Raw genomic sequence first — 18159 nt, 5'->3', positions numbered from 1 at the left:
CTAGCGACACCCACATCCCGGAAATGAATTTTTTTTAAAAATGCCTTCGAAATAGAAGCTAACATCACATCTGCTTTCTAATTGCTTGCTTGCACCTTTTGTGATTTGCATCCAAGGACACCCAGGTCTTGCTGAAGGCCAACATTTTCTCAACATTTAAAAAAAAGCTTTTTGTTCTTTTCCTTCAAAAGTGACTTCACCCTTCTCCACATTGAACACCATTGGCCATGTTCTTGCCCACTCACATAACCTGTCTACATTCCTATGCAGCCTCTTATTGCGCGTATTTTGGTCTATGTGCCCAAGGAGGATACATTTGCCGTTAAGGGAGTGCAATGAAGGTTCACATGTCTATTACCTGGGCTGCTGGGATTGCCCTTTGAGGTGAGATTGAGGCGACTGGGCCTGTCGAGTTTAGAAGAATGAGTGGTGATCTGATTGAAACGTGCAAAATTCTTATATGGCTCGACAGTGTTGATGCAGGAAGGATGTTTCCCCCTGGTTGCGGGTCCAGAACCAGGGGGCACATTCTCCGAATAAGAGGTCGGCCATTTAAGACCGAGACGCGTAAATCCTTTGAATTCTCTACCCGAGACGACAGTGGGGACTCGGATATTGGGCAGGATTCACCATTTCTGAGACTTAAGTGTTGACGGCAACATTCGTCAATTCGTCGACTTTCACGACAGAAAAACCAGCGCCACACCTGGACCGATTGTGCTACGATTAAGGGGCTAGCACCGGTGCCGCGTGGAACACAATCGATTTCAATGGAAAATGGTGTGGGATTCGCTGGGTCCATGATTGACACTCGGGAGGCTGACAAGCTGCAGCCACATATATACCCTTCACTCCCCACACATACCACCCCAGCAGCAAGATGGCACTGGTTGTGCTGGAGCGCGCCCTTACAGCTGATGGGTCGACTGGGGCCAGAGGGCACCTAGGGGGGTGCCCTGGGGGGGACACCTATACGACCTGTGGCACTAAGTTCAAAGTGGGCTGTTAGCCGTGTGCACAGCTACATGGCTGCTTTGCCGCTCCGGAAATGGTGTTCCGTGCCCATCCACCCTGACTGGTTTTTGGGTTCACAGCTCACCTCCTGGCTACCCCCCTCTACTCCCCCCGGCCCTGGCAGAAGCCCCCCGGCCAGCGGCACAACTGTCAGCAAACAATGGTGATGTTGGACACTTTCTGTACCCGATCTCTCCTCCTCAGCAGCCGCCATGCCAGTTTCACAACTTTTAAAAGCACAAGTGAACCACGCCATCAGGAACTCGGCCCATCGGAAGCGAAGAATCGCGGAGGCCAGGGCAGCACGGTGGCGCAGTGGTTAGCCTGCTGCCTCATGGTGCCGAGGTCCCAGGTTCAGTCCCGGCTCTGGGTCACTGTCCGTGTGGAGTTTGCACATTCTCTCCATGTCTGCGTGGGTTTCACCCCCAGAACCCAAAAGATGTGCAGGATAGGTGGATTGGCCACGCTAAATTGCCCCTTAATTGGTAAAAATTGAATTGGACACTCTAAATTTATTTAAAAAAAGAATCCCAGAGGCCCCGGAGAATACCAGGTTGGGCCCGCAAATGATATGCAAACGATGTCTACTGTACGTGCGTTCCGCAACGCATTGACGCTGCTGTCGAGGAGCTGGAGCATTGTGATTTGGCGTCAAATCGGCACCTGCCGCGATTTTGGCGTCGGAAATGCCCAAACGCCTTTCCTGATTTTGGTTGTCGGCTAACGGAGAATCCTGCCGATTGAGTATATTCAAGTCAGCGATCGACAGATTTCTAGATAGTAAAAACATAAAGGGATATGGGGATGGCTCATGAAAATGGTGATGGCGCATGAAAATGGCATTGAGGTCAAAGATCAGCCACTATCTCATTGAATGATGGAGCAGACACTGGGGACTGAATGGCCTACTTCTGTTACTATTCCCTATGTTCCTTTATTCTTTGCATTCTCCTCACGCTTACTTTCCCACTTAACTTTGCAGCGTCAGCAAACTTGGTCACATTATACTCAATTCCTAATTGATTGATCAAGATTGTAAATAACTGAGGCTGGAGCACTGATCCTTGTGGTACCTTGCAAGTTACAGCCTGGCAGGCAACACAAAAATAGCCTAGTAATTTTCAAGTGATTGTTTAAATAATAGAATGTTATGGGTTCAAGTCTTACTCCGAGACCTGAATACAGAAATCTAGGCTGACCCTGTCATGCACTACTGAAGAAATACTACAGGTGCCATTTTTTGGATGGGATTCAGAGGTTTCGCTTGCGCTCTCAAGTGATCGTAAAAGGTTCCATGGGTTATTTTGAGAAGAGCTGTGGCGTTATCCTGGGTGTCTTGTCTAATAATTGTTCCTCAACAAAAACAGATTCGGAGGCCATTATCATGCTGTTTTTTGGAGTTGGCTGTGCACAAATTGTGCAGCACTTCCTTCAACAGTGACTACACTGGGTACTTCAACTGTAAACATTGCCCTGGCGACTGAACACACCTAACCTTGTAATGCAACACCTGTCCACACCAATTGAAAAACGAACAGATTCTTAGTTGGAAGATTCACTTTCTTTCTGACTGTTTTCCACAGACTGTTACTTCCCATCTCCTATATTGTTATAACTAATAAACGACAGTGTTGAAAGAGCATGAAACAAACACAATCTTTTTTAACAAGTTGCTATGATTACCTCCCAGATTGGCTGCAGTAGTCTCCTGGAGATTCATTCAGTCCTGGAAATTTCCAAGATAATCCTGGAGGGGTTATCACTCCTTAAATGGGGCAGCATATCATACAATACTGAAGCCCTCAGACATATCCTAAACGCACATCAACAAATTGGTAATTTCGTTCCCTTAACTTTTCCCAGCCTGACACTTGCTCAGGTATGAAAATGGCTGTGTGGTCTGTTCTTGGCCATTGCCATTGCTTCCTACGTTACAGTGGCTAGACTTCAAAGAATTTTGGTATGTCCTAAGGTTGTGAAAGGCGTTCTGGAAATGTAAGTTCTTTCCTCCTATAGCTTCTCGCTGGCAGACATTGGAGCCACTCCGATTGACTCCCCCCTCTTTTACAACATCCCCACCTCATCCTCCATGTGCAGAAATGCTCCAATGTTGCCTTGGCATCTGCCTAGCAGCCACGGTCATAATCGGGAAGCTGCAGGACTCAAAACTGTGCTTAACCCCAGGCATGTAACTGAACAGTTGTGTCACTGCTATCGCCATGCCAATGTTATCTCACATTTATATTTTGGTGTTGAAATTCCCTTCGGCACTTATGACAAGTTAAAACAATTGCTTAATGCCCTAGATTAACCGTACGTGTTCAGTAGTTCCAAAATGTTTTTTTTGGCTGTGGTATTGTTGCATACGAGAGCTTTCAAAAATTGAGAGACACGGAGTCACATCATGCATTTGTTTGGTGACGAGCGAGGGGCTCGGGCTGAGTTCTGGCCTCGTATGCTGCCTGCTTGCAAAAGCATTCTTTCATTTTGTAATTTACCTTTCGTGTGTAGTGACCAAAGCGCTTGGTATTGCTACCTACCCCTTGGTTAATAAAAAGGTAAATAGCCTTCCTGGATGACATCCGCTGTACCACCTCTAATTTAATGTCCACTTAATCCACCCAAGGGTGCAGAAGGATTAGATAGCATGAGCACTGCACTTACAGTAACTGAAACAAATATCCTCCAGCACAAACTGGGGGTGGGGGGGGAATGGGGATGGGGTAATGGAATGAGGCTAAGGATCCACAAATTCTTGAGCAAAACCCAATCAACGTTTTGATCTTGATCAACATTAGCTGGTGCATATTTACCCCAAGTACAATGCTCAAACGATGAACAATAAACACATTACTGCAAAACATTACTGATGTGGTATTATCTATTGTATCTTAGCATGCATTCCATGAACATCAGTTAGTGAAATCACTGCAGAGATTGGGTACTCCTGGAAGTCCCGATTGCTAAGCAGCCCAGCTTTTACAATAGTACCTCTTAGTTCAGCCTCCAGTTTGTAGGTATCCTCCCCAGGGAAAGATTGGCAATGAAACTGATGGAGTTGTGTCCTTTATCTCCGTCCCGAAACACCAGCCTGTGTATTAATCTGAGCCCCTGAGGTCTGTGCAGCGATCGGGTGGAACTGAAGATTTCTAGACCAAACTAAACGCCACCTGCTGTGCAGCAACTGAGATTCAGCCAGCATCCATGCATTGGAGAGCAGCAAATCAAATAAGTCTTATGTTAAGTTAAGCACTCCTACTGTACGGCAGGGGTTATTTTACCCTGTTGTGTTGTATCCTTAGCAACTAAAAGAGGGAAAACAAAATATGTCTTTGAGCAGACTACACCAGTCTCTCTTCATGTCTTATCCAAATGTTTGACTAATTTGTGTGAACGGGACTAATTTGTTACTAAAGCAGCGTATGGAAATAATTAACTCCCCTGTGTATACTGTTGATCCCGAGGACTGATCAGATGGAGTTGTAAGTCTGATGCTAATAGAAATAGCCAGTCATGGAAAAACTTAGAAGCAGATTGCCTATCAATAATAATAATATAATAATCTTTATTAGTGTCACCTGTAGGTTTACATTAACACTGCAATGAAGTTACTGTGAAAATTCCCTAGTCACTGCACTCCGGCACCTGTTCGGGTACGCGGAGGGAGAATTCAGAATGTCCAATTCACCTATCAGCACGAATTTCAGGACTTGTGGGAGGAAACCGGAGCACCCGGAGGAAATCCACGCAGACACAGGGAGAACGTGCAGACTCCGCACAGACAGTGACCCAGCGGGGAATTGAACCTGGGTATCTGGCGATGTGAAGCAACAACGCTAACCACTGTGCTAGCGTGATAAATTTCCCTTAGTAAGTAATTTTATCAGGAGTTGTTCTGCCAACATGTGCTCTCATAGCCTTCGAATAACTGGCACCAACTTTTAGCTTTCCTTTGTAGCAATGTGTTTATTGTTCATCGTTTGAGCATTGTACTTGGGGTAAATATGCACCAGCTAATGTTGATCAAGATCAAAACGTTGATTGGGCTTTGCTCAGGAATTTGTGGATCCTTAGCCTCATTCCATTACCCCATTCCCCCCCACTCCCAGTTTGTGGTGTAGGATATTTGTTTCAGTTACTGTCAGTGCAGTGCTCATGCTATCTAATCCTTCCGCACCCGTGGGTGGATTACGTGGGCAAACTGATGATTTGGGATTATAGGGAGATTTCCCAAGGTTCCCCATGATTGGTTGCGTAGCGTTGTGTTTTTTGGCGTTCCTTACTCCTGTTGAAATCTTGAAGAATCCTTCACCCTTTCAGAGATGCCAGTCCTCTCCTAGCAGCTACCAAAGCAGAGATGAGTTGCTTGGGAAGGATACTGCAAGTATCCATGTTGCAAAGAATCAAGCATGGTAATAATCAGAACCCGGGTTATATAAAAGTTTTGAGGAGGACGATTACGGTGGTTTGAGGTATGTTGGGGGGGGGGGGGGGGGGGTGTATCTGCGAGAATACTGTTCTCAGATATGCAGTCAGATGAATAGAACGAGATGCAAAGAAAGCATTGAATATACCTTGGGTGGGATTTTCTGGCCCTGCCCACCGCCGGGATCGTCTAGTCCCAACGGAAGTCGACTTTTTACTGGCCTGTCGCATTGCCTCCCGGAGGTAGAGTACCCAATTCATTTTTTCCAATTAAGGGGCAATTTAGCATGGCCAATCCACCTAGCCCGCACATCTTTGGGTTGTGGGGACGAATGACATTGTGATAATGACCAGATAATTTACGCTACTGATATTTGTTGTGTGATTAATATTGGTGAGGACAGTGGTCGGAGCTCCTTTGCTCTTCCAATAGTGTGTCTCAAAATATTTTGCATCCACCTCATGGGACGATGGTTTATTGTCTTACCTCATGTGAAAGACAGCATCTGTGGCATTGAAGGGACACCCAGAGGCCTGCTTTGGAGTGTCAGTCTGGATTATGCGCTCTAGCCTCTGGAGTGGGACTTGTGCCCACATCCTTCTGCCTCAGGGAAGAGTACTGTCCAGGCCCAGGGCTGACACTTGGGCTGAAAGTATAATCTGGGTTTTGATCGTGGCCTGTGATCGTGAAATACTTAATGCCCTGCAAGGCTGCGTACTTAGCCCTCTACTCTACTCCCTGTACACACACGACTGTGTGGCAAAATTTGGTTCCAACTCCATCTACAAGTTTGCTGACGATACGACCATAGTGGGCCGGATCTCGAATAACGATGAGTCAGCATACAGGTGGGAGATAGAGAACCTAGTGTAGTGGTGCACTAACAACAATCTCTCCCTCAATGCCAGTAAAACTAAAGAGCTGGTCATTGACTTCAGGAAGCAAAGTACTGTATACACCCCTGTCAGCATCAACTGGGCCGAGGTGGAGATGGTTACCAATTTCAAATTCCTAGGGGTGCACATCTCCAAAAATCTGTCCTGGTCCACCCACATCGATGCTACCTCCAAGAAAGCACAACAGCGCCTATACTTCCTCAGGAAACTAAGGAAATTCGGCATGTCCACATTAACTCTGACCAATTTTTACAGATGCACCACAGAAAGCATCCTATCTGGCTGCATCACAGCCTGGTATGACAACTGCTCGGCCCAGGACCGCAAGAAACTTCAGAGAGCCGTGAACACAGCCCAGTCCATCACACAAACCTGCCTCCCATCCATTGACTCCATCTACACATCCCACTGCCTGTGGAAAGCAGGCAGCATAATCAAAGACCCCTGCCATCCGGCTTACTCACTGTTCCAACTTCTTCCATTGGGCAGGAGGTACAGAAATCTGAGAACACGCACGAACAGACTCAAAACAGCTTCTGCCCTGCTGTTACCAGACTCCTAAATGACCCTCTTATGGACTGACCTCATTAACACTGCACCCCTGGTATACTTCATCCGATGCCGGTGCTTATGTAGTTACATTGTATACCTTGTGTTGCCCTATTATATAATTTATTTTATTCCCTTTTTCTTTCCATGTATTGTTGCGCTGTTCACAGAAAAATACTCTTCACTGTACCTCGGTAGACGTGACAATAACAAATCCAATCCAATACTTTATTATTTTCTTTTTTCTTTACGAGAAAGTATGTGACTCCGCTTCTCACCTCTACCCTCCTGTGACCCAGTCAAAAGGATCTTCACATACAAAGTTTCCTTTCCTCTTGTTGGGTAAGTGCGCAATTTGGTGGTATATGGATGAGAGTGAAAATTGTGTGGAGAAGCTAATATCACCTGATGTCAAAAAATTTAATCACCAGCACAGTGAACAAGGGCAGGGCGTTTCCAGATTCAGTGCAGCTTCACTCGAGCTGACCACTGTTTGCTGCTGGTGATAGATATCCAGAAACAACAAACAGAAAGGAACACTGTTGACCAAGAAGATTGACCTTGGGAAATTAATCTACAGGAGAGAAGAAGGCTATTTGGCCCTATTGGTCTGTCCCCAGTCTTTATGCTCCAGACTTCGTCCCATGCTGTTAACACATTCTTCTGTTTCTTTCTCCTTCCTTTATCGAGATTCCCCTTTCAGTACATCTATGTCATTCTCCTCATTGCTTGTAATTTTTAGTTCTAACATTTTAAACCATTGAGCAGGCTTGAAGCAGAAGTTCTGAAGTAGTTTCTGCCACAGATAACTGATCCAAGTGAGAAAATATGTAAACCCACATCCTGGTAGGTGTGTTCCCAAGGACAGAGTTTGGCAGCCAATGCACTTATAATCATCACCCATTAATTACACATACGGGCCTTGTAAACACTTCTATAGCCTCATTAATCAAGCTTTCGTCTGGAGCTCTGAATTCAGCAATGTATTAAAGGCAATGCTCGTCAATTAAAGGGGAAAGCGTGTGTGTGTTGATGTGTTGGGCAGGCTGGGTCGATGTGGACTGCACTCGATGCTGTGTAGCGAGAGACAGACCTCCAACACTTGATAAGATGCAACACGATTTTATTTAATGTCTTAACTACTATACATGTTCAACTGTGGGTTGACACTATGCTGACTTGACTGGAGACCTAGTACTAGCCTGACCAGACTTACTAGCTACCACAGGGTGTTTGCACTGGCTAGCTCACGAACTCTGACTGTCTCAGTGGCTGGGTCCAGAGAGAGCGGGAAACCTAGTGCCCTCTGGCTTTATAGTGGTAGCGTCTGGTGATTGGCTTCTCTGTTCTGTGTGCTTACTGGTCATCCTGTGTGTCAATCACTGCCTGTCTGCACTCCATAAAATACATAAATGTATATTATGACATGTGTAGCTGAGAGGAAATGCATGTTTGTAAATAGGCGAATTCATAAAAGCAAATGGAATGTTGGCTCTTTGTCACATGGATTTCAGAGGGAACAGTTGTTACCTTCTGTTGTATAGAGCCTTGATCGGAGTCGCTTGTAGTACTCTCCTGGACACCGCTCCTCAGGGCTAACTTTATTGGCCTTGGAAAGGGGGATGCAGCACAGATTCAAAAGAATGAAACCAGAGCTGAAAGGGTGAAATTAGGCGAACAGATTTCATAAACTTAGCTTATATTCCCTTGAATATTGAAGGTTGAGGGATGATCCCTTCAAGGTTGACAGGTGATCTGATTGAATTGTTTCAAAAGTTAAATAGATTTGATAGGCTGGATGCAGAGAAACCATGCCCTCTGATGGGGGGGGGGGGGAATCAAGAATGAAGGAACATAATCTTAAAGTTCCACATTTAGGAGGGAAAGCGGAAAGCAAAGGGTTAGAGAAATCTAGAATCTTCTCCCCAAAAGGCTGTGGCTGCCTGGACAATTGAAGCTTTAAAGAGTGAGATACATTTTTGTTAGGTTAGGGTAGTTAAAAAAAATCTGGAGCCATGCAAGGCGCACGGTTAGAGTTAAGATGCAGAAGAACCGTGATCTAACTGAATAGCCCAGAAGGGATGAAGGGCTGAATGGTGTACGCATGTTCATATCCTGAAGATGTGAGAAGTGCCATGTAATTGCAGCTTGGTTTAGTGTCTCAACACAAACTATCAGGAGAGATAGGATTTTGTTTGTTCTGCTGTAAAATTACAATTTGATCTCACATTTTCTTCTAATCTTTCCTTAGCTTTTTGCATTGGGTGAAAGTGTAGAGGATATTGTGTGTTTCTACTGTCTTTAACCTCGGAGGGATTTCTTTCCATATATTGATTTTGACTTGGTATTAAAGGCTACTGTTTGCATTTGCTCTTGATGTTAATTGAAACTCGTCTCTTGTTTGAAATCTCCTATAATGTATAAAGTAGATGTATTAAATTTGCTTGACCCAAAGGCACTCTCTGAGATGAAAGTGAAAAGCTAAAGCAGCATTTGGCAAATTTTCAGAAGGCGCTGTGTAGAGGATCAAGTGTACAGTATATTACCCAATAATTGCATATGATTTCCAGCACAAAAATGGGCCATCTGGTGTATGGGTGTTATAATAATAATCTTTATTGTCAGAAGTAGAATTACATTAACACTGCAAAGAAGTTACTGTGAAAATCCCCCAGTTGCCACATTCCAGCACCTGTTCGGCTGCACTGAGGAAGAATTCAGAATGTCCAAATTACCTAACAGCACGTCTTTCGAGACTAGTGGGAGGAAACTGGAGCACCCGGAGGAAACCCACGCAGACACGGGGAGAATGTGCAGTCTCTGCACAGACAGTGACCCAGCTGGGAATTGAACCTGGACCCTGGCGCTGTGAAGCCACAGTGCTAACCACTGTGTTACCGTGCTGCCCTTTATTCTCCATACAATCATCCTCCCAATCCTCTTCAGTTCACCCTATCAGCATATTCTCTTTCCTTTCTCCCCTGTGTGCTTACGTGCTGTCCCTTAACTGCATCTCAGTTAATCACCTCGCCTACTGCTTCTGAAAGCAAGTCTTACATTCTAATCAGGGTGAAGAAATGTCTCCTGAATTCCTATTGGATTTATGAGCGACTGCCATATATTTATCATACAACCCTGCAGTGCAGAAGGGGGCCATTTGGCCCTTCGAGTCTGCACCCACCTTCTGTGAGAGCACCCTATCTAGGCCCACACCCCACACTATTCCTGTAACCCAATAACCCCATCTATCCTTTTAATAAAAATAATAATAAAGTAATCGCTTATTGGCACAAGTCAGCTTCAATGAAGTTACTGTGAAAAGCCCCTAGTCGCCACATTCCGACGCCTGTTCAGGAAGGCTGGTACGGGAATTGAACCCGCGCTGCTCGCCTTGTTCTGCATTGCAAGCCAGTTGTTTAGCCCACTGTGCTAAACCAGCCCCTGGATACTAAGGGGCAATTGATCATGGCTAATCCACCTGACCTGCACATCTTTGGACTGTAGGAGGAGCACCCGGAGGAAACCCATGCAGATAAGGAGAGAACATACAAACTCCACACAGTAGCCCGAGGTTGGAATTGAACCCGGGTCCCTAGCGCTGTGAGGTAGCAGTGCTAACCATTGTGCCGCCACTTTAATGATTGGAAGTCTGGCAGAAAAATCTCACAAGTGCTTTACACCGAAAGGTTGATCTGTCTTCATTCTATTTTCAGACATTTTGCTTTTGTAGCAGTTTACTTACAATTGGTCATGAAAGAGAGTATAATAAGCTCCTTGGGAGACAGTGCCCACTATGTTCGCTTTATTTCCATATTTACAGTAATCACCGTTGAAGTTGTGAACCGCTAGAGTAGGTAAAATAAACTCCTCTGGTATTAGTTATTTGCTTCCTTGTCACTTCTGATGCTGTGATTGCAGTATTGTCTGCGCTGTGATACCAATGTGAACGGAATTAACCTTCCAAGGTAAACCCATAACTTTATCTTCTCCTCCATCCCTCCCTTGGGCAAAAGTGGGATTTGCTTTCACAAAAATGTAATTATTTCTTGTAATTTTATTGTCAGTATGGACTCCTTTAATTTAGTCATGGCATATGAAGTGTTAAAAACCAGCCTCACGTGATAATGAAATGTAAATAGAAAATGCTGGATAAACTCAGCAGGTCTGGCAGCATCTGTGGAGAGAGAAACAGAGTTAATTATATAGAAATTATAGAACAGTACAGCACAGAACAGGCCCTTCGGCCCTCGATGTTGTGCCGAGCAATGATCACCCCACTCAAACCCTATACCCGTAACCCAACAATTCCCCCCCTTAACCTTACTATTAGGACACTACGGGCAATTTAGCATGGCCAATCCACCTAACCCGCACATCTTTGGACTGTGGGAGGAAACCGGAGCACCCGGAGGAAACCCACGCACACACGGGGAGGACGTGCAGACTCCGCACAGACAGTGACCCAGCCGGGAATCGAACCTGGGACCCTGGAGCTGTGAAGCATTTATGCTAACCACTATGCTACCGTGCTGCCCAATGTTTTGAGTCCAGTGGAACTTTCCAAAGGTGTAGACTTAGAAGAGTCATTTGGACTTGAAGCGTTACCTCGGTTCCTCTTCACAGGTGCTGTCAGGCCTGCTGGGTTTATCCAGCATTTTCTGTTTACATTTCAGATTTCCAACATCCGCAATGTTTTGCTTTTTGTTCACATCTCTATTTGGTTGTCCCCAGGCAGTTTCCATGAGGGAGAAGCTGGGCCATACAATTCAAACACAAAACCCTATGTGATTTGTTTGATATGTATTTCATACAGTTACTTCAATTGGATAAAGTTTAACAATACATCTGGTGAGAAATTATTTAGAGCCCGAAGTTTGCAGTCAGCAGGAAAGCGATGGAACTCACCGTTCCATGGTGTGAATCTCTCCTTTTCCAACATTAGTTTGATTCACCCGAGGAAGGAGCAGTGCTCCGAAAGCTAGTGTTTGAAACAAACATGTTAGACTTTAACCTGGTGTTGTAAGACTTCTTACTGTGCAACATTAATTTGAATCTGGTGGCAAGTCAAGGTATCTAGCAATAGTGATGTAATCAAGGCGGGGCTAAAGAGAGGGAATTGTACTCGGAAGGGAGGCTTGCGGGTCTGGATGACTGGCGGGAGAGGTGTGAGGTTAGATATATGCAGGTGAGGCGCTTTGCACGAAAGGAGTGGAGGGTGATTCCCAGGTTTTCAGAGGACACTTTATTGGAGCAATTTCTGCACCCGGATGTTTGGAGGAGGGTAGGATTGGAGATATATGTACGGGTGGTTGGGGAGCGGGGAAGGCACAAGTGGTGAGGGTCAAGAACAAATGGAAGGAGGAGTAGGGGGAGGGAAATAGACTGGGGACTGTGGTGCAAGGCAATGAGGAGGGTGAACTCGACCTCCACGCGAGGATGACCTTGGTTCAGTTCAAGGTGGTGCACAGGGTACATATGACTCAGACGAGTGCGAGTGGGTTTTTCCAGAGGGTGGCCAAGGAGTGTGAGAAGTGTGAGCGGGGGCCGGCGAATCGTGCGCCCATGTTCTGGGGTTGTGGGAAGCTGGAGAGATACTGGGCGCCGTTGTTCGGAACGCTGAGATTGTGGGGATGGAGGTTGGGCCAGACCCAGTGATGGCGATTTTTGGGGTTTCGGAAGTGCCGGAGCTTCTGGAGGGGAAAGCGTCCAAAGTTGTGGCCTTTGCCTCTCTAATTACCCAGTGAAGGATCCTAGTGAATTGGAGGTTGGATACGCCGCCGGGGGTGGCGGCTTGGCTGGGGAACCTGTACGACTTTCTCCAGTTGAAGAAGATTAAGTTTTCAGTTGTGAGGGGTCAGTGGAGGACTTTGAGATACGGTGGGGGTTTTCGTGACGCTGTTTGAGGAATTGTTCAACGTGGGGGGGGGGGGGAAGGAAATAAAAAAGGAAAAACTATACAAACTGTGGGCTGTGATTGTATGGAAGTGTGTATTTTATATGTTGCTGTTTTTACGAATGTTTGGAATAAAGTACATTTGATAAAAAACAGTGATGTCATCAGACAGGGTATTACAACCAATCACATTGAAGCATTCTCACCAACAAGAAACTAGGAAGTTAAATGTACTGATTATCCTTCACTGTTCATACGTTTTACAGAGAGCAAAATTCAAATATCATAAGCTTAAAAATATATATTAAAATGTAAATTTTTATCACAATGGAAAAACTTGACATTCCACAAATAAGTTTGTTTTCCATGCGGAAAGAGGATCTTCCGCAGTAGTTATGACTTACTATGCTTTTAAAACCATGTTACATAGCTAACACATAATTTCTTGGAGTACTTTTAACAGCGACATTACAACATAAAATGGGAAATTCTCATCAGTTCAATCTGTTCTAATTGATAGCAGTCTGCGGGGGCTTCAACAGCGCACCCTGTGGAGGAGCAAGTTATCACCGATAGCAGCCTCTGGATTTCCACATTTAACTACGCATATGCCAGTTCTAGAAGTTGCTGTCGGTTTTGCAGAGTAATGACGGCTGACAGTTTTGCCATCAACAAACTCTGGGCCATAGTTTTCAAATCAGTGAGGAATCTATGAAGAAATTAAATAAGTCGCCAAAATCTCCAAAATCTACTCGGAACCTCTGAAAAGAGTTAGTTAAGTTGTTAACACCAGTAGTTGATGGGAAAATGGAAATAGGCGTATCATGTTTCCTCAGTTTGGTACAGAGTTGTAAATTATTAATTGCTGCCATGTTAGAAAATAGAAATGTTTAACTTGTAAAAATATAACATTTTTGCTATTTATACGTTTTTTTCAGTTACTTTTAAATAAATTAATTTGAAATGTTGAAGCCTAAAACACATTCTACGATATTGTCATTCTGTCACTTCTTAAGTTCTTAAGTTCATAAGATATAGGAGCAGAACTAGGCCATTCAGCCCATCGGGTCTGCTCCGCTATTCTATCATGGCTGATATGTTCCTCATCTGCTACGTACAATGTTACAGACCAAGAGCTGGATTGTGAAATCAGCCAGATCATCTCCTTCGAACACATGACCTAGGAGCAGGAATAGGCAGTTTAGCCTCCCAAGCCTAACACCCGCAATGTGGTCATGACTGATTCCATCCTGGCCTCAAATCCACCATCCTGCCCTTTCTCTATAACCCTTCAACCTATTACCAATTAAAAATCTGTCGAACTCCTCCTTAAATTTACTCCCTGTACCTGCGTCCACCGCACTCTGGGGTACCGAATTCCACAGATTCACAACTCTTTGGGAGATGTTGTTTTTCCTCAAATCTATTTTAAATTTGCTACCCCTTATTCTAAGATTATGACCTCTCATTTTAGAATGTTCCACAAGAGGAAGCATCAGCTCCACGTCTACTTCATCTATACCTTTTAGCATCTTGTTGATGCGCTAACAGTTGCACACAGAAACACAAAAGAGGCTTTATTACCATGAGATGTTATTCCCTCAAGTGGAGCTGTAAAATGGCAGCTCAGGAGACCTCATGGATATTTATACTGCTCCCTGTGGGCGGAGCTAGCCGGCAGAGGCTTACCGACAAACTATGCAGGGGCTTACCGACAAACCTGTAATAGCAGGTACTATTGTACATCCCCTAATAGAGGCATACACATATATATACAGTGGTATTACCACATTCACCCCCTGTTAAGAATGAGTCCGGCGGGGTGACGTGAAACTATAATACATAAGCAGTGATTTATTTACAGAGAGGGGGGGAGAAAAAAATCAGGTGTCCATCTTGCAACCGGTGCCCGTCATAGATTGAGTCTGTCCGGCGGTCTGACGGTCCGTTGAGAGCGATGCAGCAGCGGTGGCGACGTCTGCACAGGTGGTGTCAGCGTCGACGGCATCGGTGGTGGCGGTGCTGGCCAGTGGCTGGACGACTCCAAGAGTGTGCCGAAATCTTCCATGTCCTCTAGTGTGGGCAGGGGAACGAGGGATGGACCTGATGGGGCTGATGTTGGGGGCATCAGGGAAAAGGAGTGTGGCGCGTGGGTGGGGAGGTGTGTGGGCGTGGGATCGGCACCCAAGGGAGCCAGGTCCCTGAGCGAGACTGTATCCTGGCGGCCGTCGGGGAACTCCACGTAGGCATACTGGGGGTTTGTGTGGAGCAGGCGTGCCCTGTCCACCAGAGTGTCCGCCTTGTAGAGTCTGACATGTCTACGAAGTAGGATGGGCCCTGAAGCTGCGAGCCACGTCGGGAGCGACACCCCGGATGTAGACTTCCTAGGGAAGGTAAAAACACGTTTATGGGGTGTGCTGGTAGTAGTGGTGCACAGCAGTGACCGAATGGAGTGGAGCGCATCAGGGAGGACCTGCTGCCAGCGAGTGGCTGGGAGGTTCCTGGACCGTAGGGCCAGCTGGACGGCCCTCCATACCGTCCCGCTCTCCCTTTCTACCTGCCCGTTTCCCCGGGGGTTGTAGCTGGTCGTCCTGCTGGAGGCGATACCCCTGCTGAGCAGGAACTGACGCAGCTCATCGCTCATGAATGAGGATCCCCTGTCATTGTGGATGTAATCGGGGAAACCGAACAGAGCGAATATGGAATCGAGGGCCTTGATGATGGTGGCAGACGTCATATCCGGAATGGCGAAGGGGAACCTAGAGAATTCATCGACCACACTAAGGATGTAGGTGTTGCGGTCGGTGGAGGGGAGGGGCCCTTTGAAATCCACGCTGAGGCGTTCAAAGGGGTGGGACGCTTTCACCAGGCGCGCGCGGTCTGGCCGGTAGAAGTGCGGCTTGCACTCCGCACAGACCTGGCAGTCTCTGGTGACTGTCCGTACTTCCTCGACGGAGTAGGGCAGATTGCGGGCTTTGATTAGATGGTACAAACGAGTGACCCCCGGATGGCAAAGGCTCTTGTGCAAGGCACGGAGCTGGTTCACTTGTGCGCTGGCACTTGTACCTCGGGAGAGGGCGTCTGGGGGCTCGTTGAGCTTGTCGGGGCGATACAAGATCTCGTAATTATAGGTGGAGAGCTCGATTCTCCACCGCAAGATTTTATCATTTTTGATCTTGCCCCGTTGCGTGTTGTTGAACATGAAGGCAACCGACCGTTGGTCAGTGAGGAAGGTGAACCTCCTGCCGGCCAGGTAATGCCTCCAGTGCCGCACCGCCTCAACGATAGCCTGGGCCTCCTTTTCAACTGAGGAATGTTGAATTTCGGAGGCATGGAGGGTGCGGGAAAAGAATGCCACGGGTCTGCCTGCCTGGTTTAGAGTGGCGGCAAGGGCAACATCTGAAGCGTCGCTCTCTATTTGGAAGGGCAGTGTCTCATCTACTGTGTTCATCCCGGCCTTGGCTATGTCTGAGCGAATACGGGTGACGGCCTGTTGTGCCTCGGCCGCGAGGGGAAATTGCGTGGACTGGATCAGTGGGCGGGCCTTGTCCGTGTATTGTGGGACCCACTGGGCGTAGTAAGAAAAGAACCGTGGTCATCGTTTGAGAGCCTTGGGGCAGTGGGGGAGGGGAAGCTCCATGAGGGGGCGCATACGGTCGGGATCGGGCCTCAGTAGTCCGCTTTGGACTACGTAGCCGGGGATGGCTAAGCAGTCTGTGCTGAATACGCACTTCTCCTTGTTATAAGTTAGATTGAGGAGAGATGCGGTGTGGAGAAATTTGGCAAGGTTGGCGTCATGGTCCTGCTGGTCGTGGCCGCAGATGGTGACATTATCTAAGTACGGAAACGTGGCCCGCAGTCCGTACCGGTCAACCATTCGGTCCATTTCTCGTTGAAAGACCGAGACCCCGTTAGTGACGCCGAAGGGAACCCTAAGGAATTGATAGAGGCGACCGTCCGCCTCGAAGGCAGTGTAGGGACGGTCCGATTTACGAATGGGGAGCTGGTGGTAGGCGGATTTCAGGTCAGTTGTTGAGAAGACCCGGTACTGTGCAATCTGATTGACCATATCAGATATGCGAGGGAGGGGGTATGCGTCGAGCTGCGTGTACCGGTTGATGGTCTGGCTGTAGTCCACGACCATCCTGTGTTTCTCTCCAGTTTTAACCACCACCACTTGAGCTCTCCAGGGGCTATTGCTGGCCTCGATAATACCATCCCGAAGCAGCCGCTGGACTTCAGACCTGATGAAGGTCTTGTCCTGGGTGCTGTACTGTCTGCTCGGGTGGCGACGGGTTTGCAATCTGCAGCCAGATTGGCAAAGAGAGAGGGAGGTTCAACCTTGAGGGACGTGAGGCTGCAAAAAGTGAGTGGGGGTAAGGGTCCGCCGAATTTGAGGGTGAGGCTCTGGAGGTTAAATTGGATGTCAAGGCCCAGTAAAAGTGTCGCACAGAGGTTGGGGAGAACGTACAGGCGGAAACGGCTGAATTCCACGCCTTGTACGGTGAGTTGGACCAGACAGAAGCCCCGGATCGGGACAGAGAGGGATCCGGAGGCCAGGGAGATCCGCTGGTTGGCGGGATGGACCACGAGGGAGCAGCGCCTTACCGTGTCCAGATGAATGAAGCTATCGGTGCTCCCGGAGTCAAGTAGGCAGTAGGTCACGTGGCCGTTGATGAGCACCGTCGTTGAAGCGGTGGCCAGGTTGCGAGGACGGGATTGGTCGAGCATCATGGAGGCAAGTAGCGGGCGATCGTCCGAAGAGTCCGATGCGTAGCGGCAGCGACCTGGGTCCCGTGATCCAGTCCCGAGGGGAGGACAAAATGGCGGCGTCCGGAGTACATGCGGGGAAGAAAATGGCGGCGCCCATGCAGCGCACGTTGTGGGGACGGGGCCAAATGACGGCAACAATGGAGCGTCGTTGAGGGGGCGGGACAAGATGGCGGCACCCATGGTGCACACGTGGCCCCGGGAGCTGCGGACGGCAGGGTCCATTGTGCGATCGGCGGGGGAGAGGTCGGGCGCGATAGAGGCAACAGCGCGGGCCTGACACACCGCTGCAAAGTGGCCTTTCTTGCCACAAGATTTGCAGGTGGTGGCGCAGGCCGGGCAGCGCTGGCGGGGGTGCTTCTGTTGGCCGCAGAAGTAGCAGCGGGGACCCCCAGGGTGCGCGTTACGGCGAGTAGCGCAGGTATACTGCGCTGGAGCGGCCCCAGTCGGGGGGGTCGGTAGCGGGGTCCACGAGGGGTAGGATGGGTGGGCCACGGGGTGGGCAGGGTAGGACTGCACGTTACAGGAAGCGGCCGTCATAGAGAGCGCTAAAGTCTTTGTCACTGCTAGATCGTTTCCGGATGGGGTCTGATGCAATCCCCGTCAGAAAA

The 18159-nt window shown here is 47.7% G+C and overlaps 2 protein-coding genes across 2 annotated transcripts in view; one reads left to right on the top strand and one right to left on the bottom strand.

The window, feature by feature from the left end:
• The window catches only part of gper1 (G protein-coupled estrogen receptor 1), a 40300-nt gene extending 36149 nt beyond the window's left edge, over positions 1-4151 (bottom strand). Inside the window, exon 1 of the mRNA XM_038819382.1 lies at positions 4006-4151. The gene's annotated coding sequence lies outside the window, so the exon portion shown is untranslated. The remainder of the gene's footprint in view (positions 1-4005) is intronic.
• Positions 1-18159, top strand: part of LOC119978050 (uncharacterized protein C7orf50) — a 431834-nt gene that overhangs the window by 134525 nt on the left and 279150 nt on the right. The gene's annotated exons all lie outside the window — the stretch shown is intronic.

The sequence above is a fragment of the Scyliorhinus canicula genome, chromosome 15, assembly GCF_902713615.1.
Source record: "Scyliorhinus canicula chromosome 15, sScyCan1.1, whole genome shotgun sequence".
In the NCBI taxonomy this organism is placed as follows: Eukaryota; Metazoa; Chordata; class Chondrichthyes; order Carcharhiniformes; family Scyliorhinidae; genus Scyliorhinus; species Scyliorhinus canicula.
Note: the sequence above shows the minus strand (reverse complement) of the source record. Positions and strands in the feature narration are given on the sequence as shown.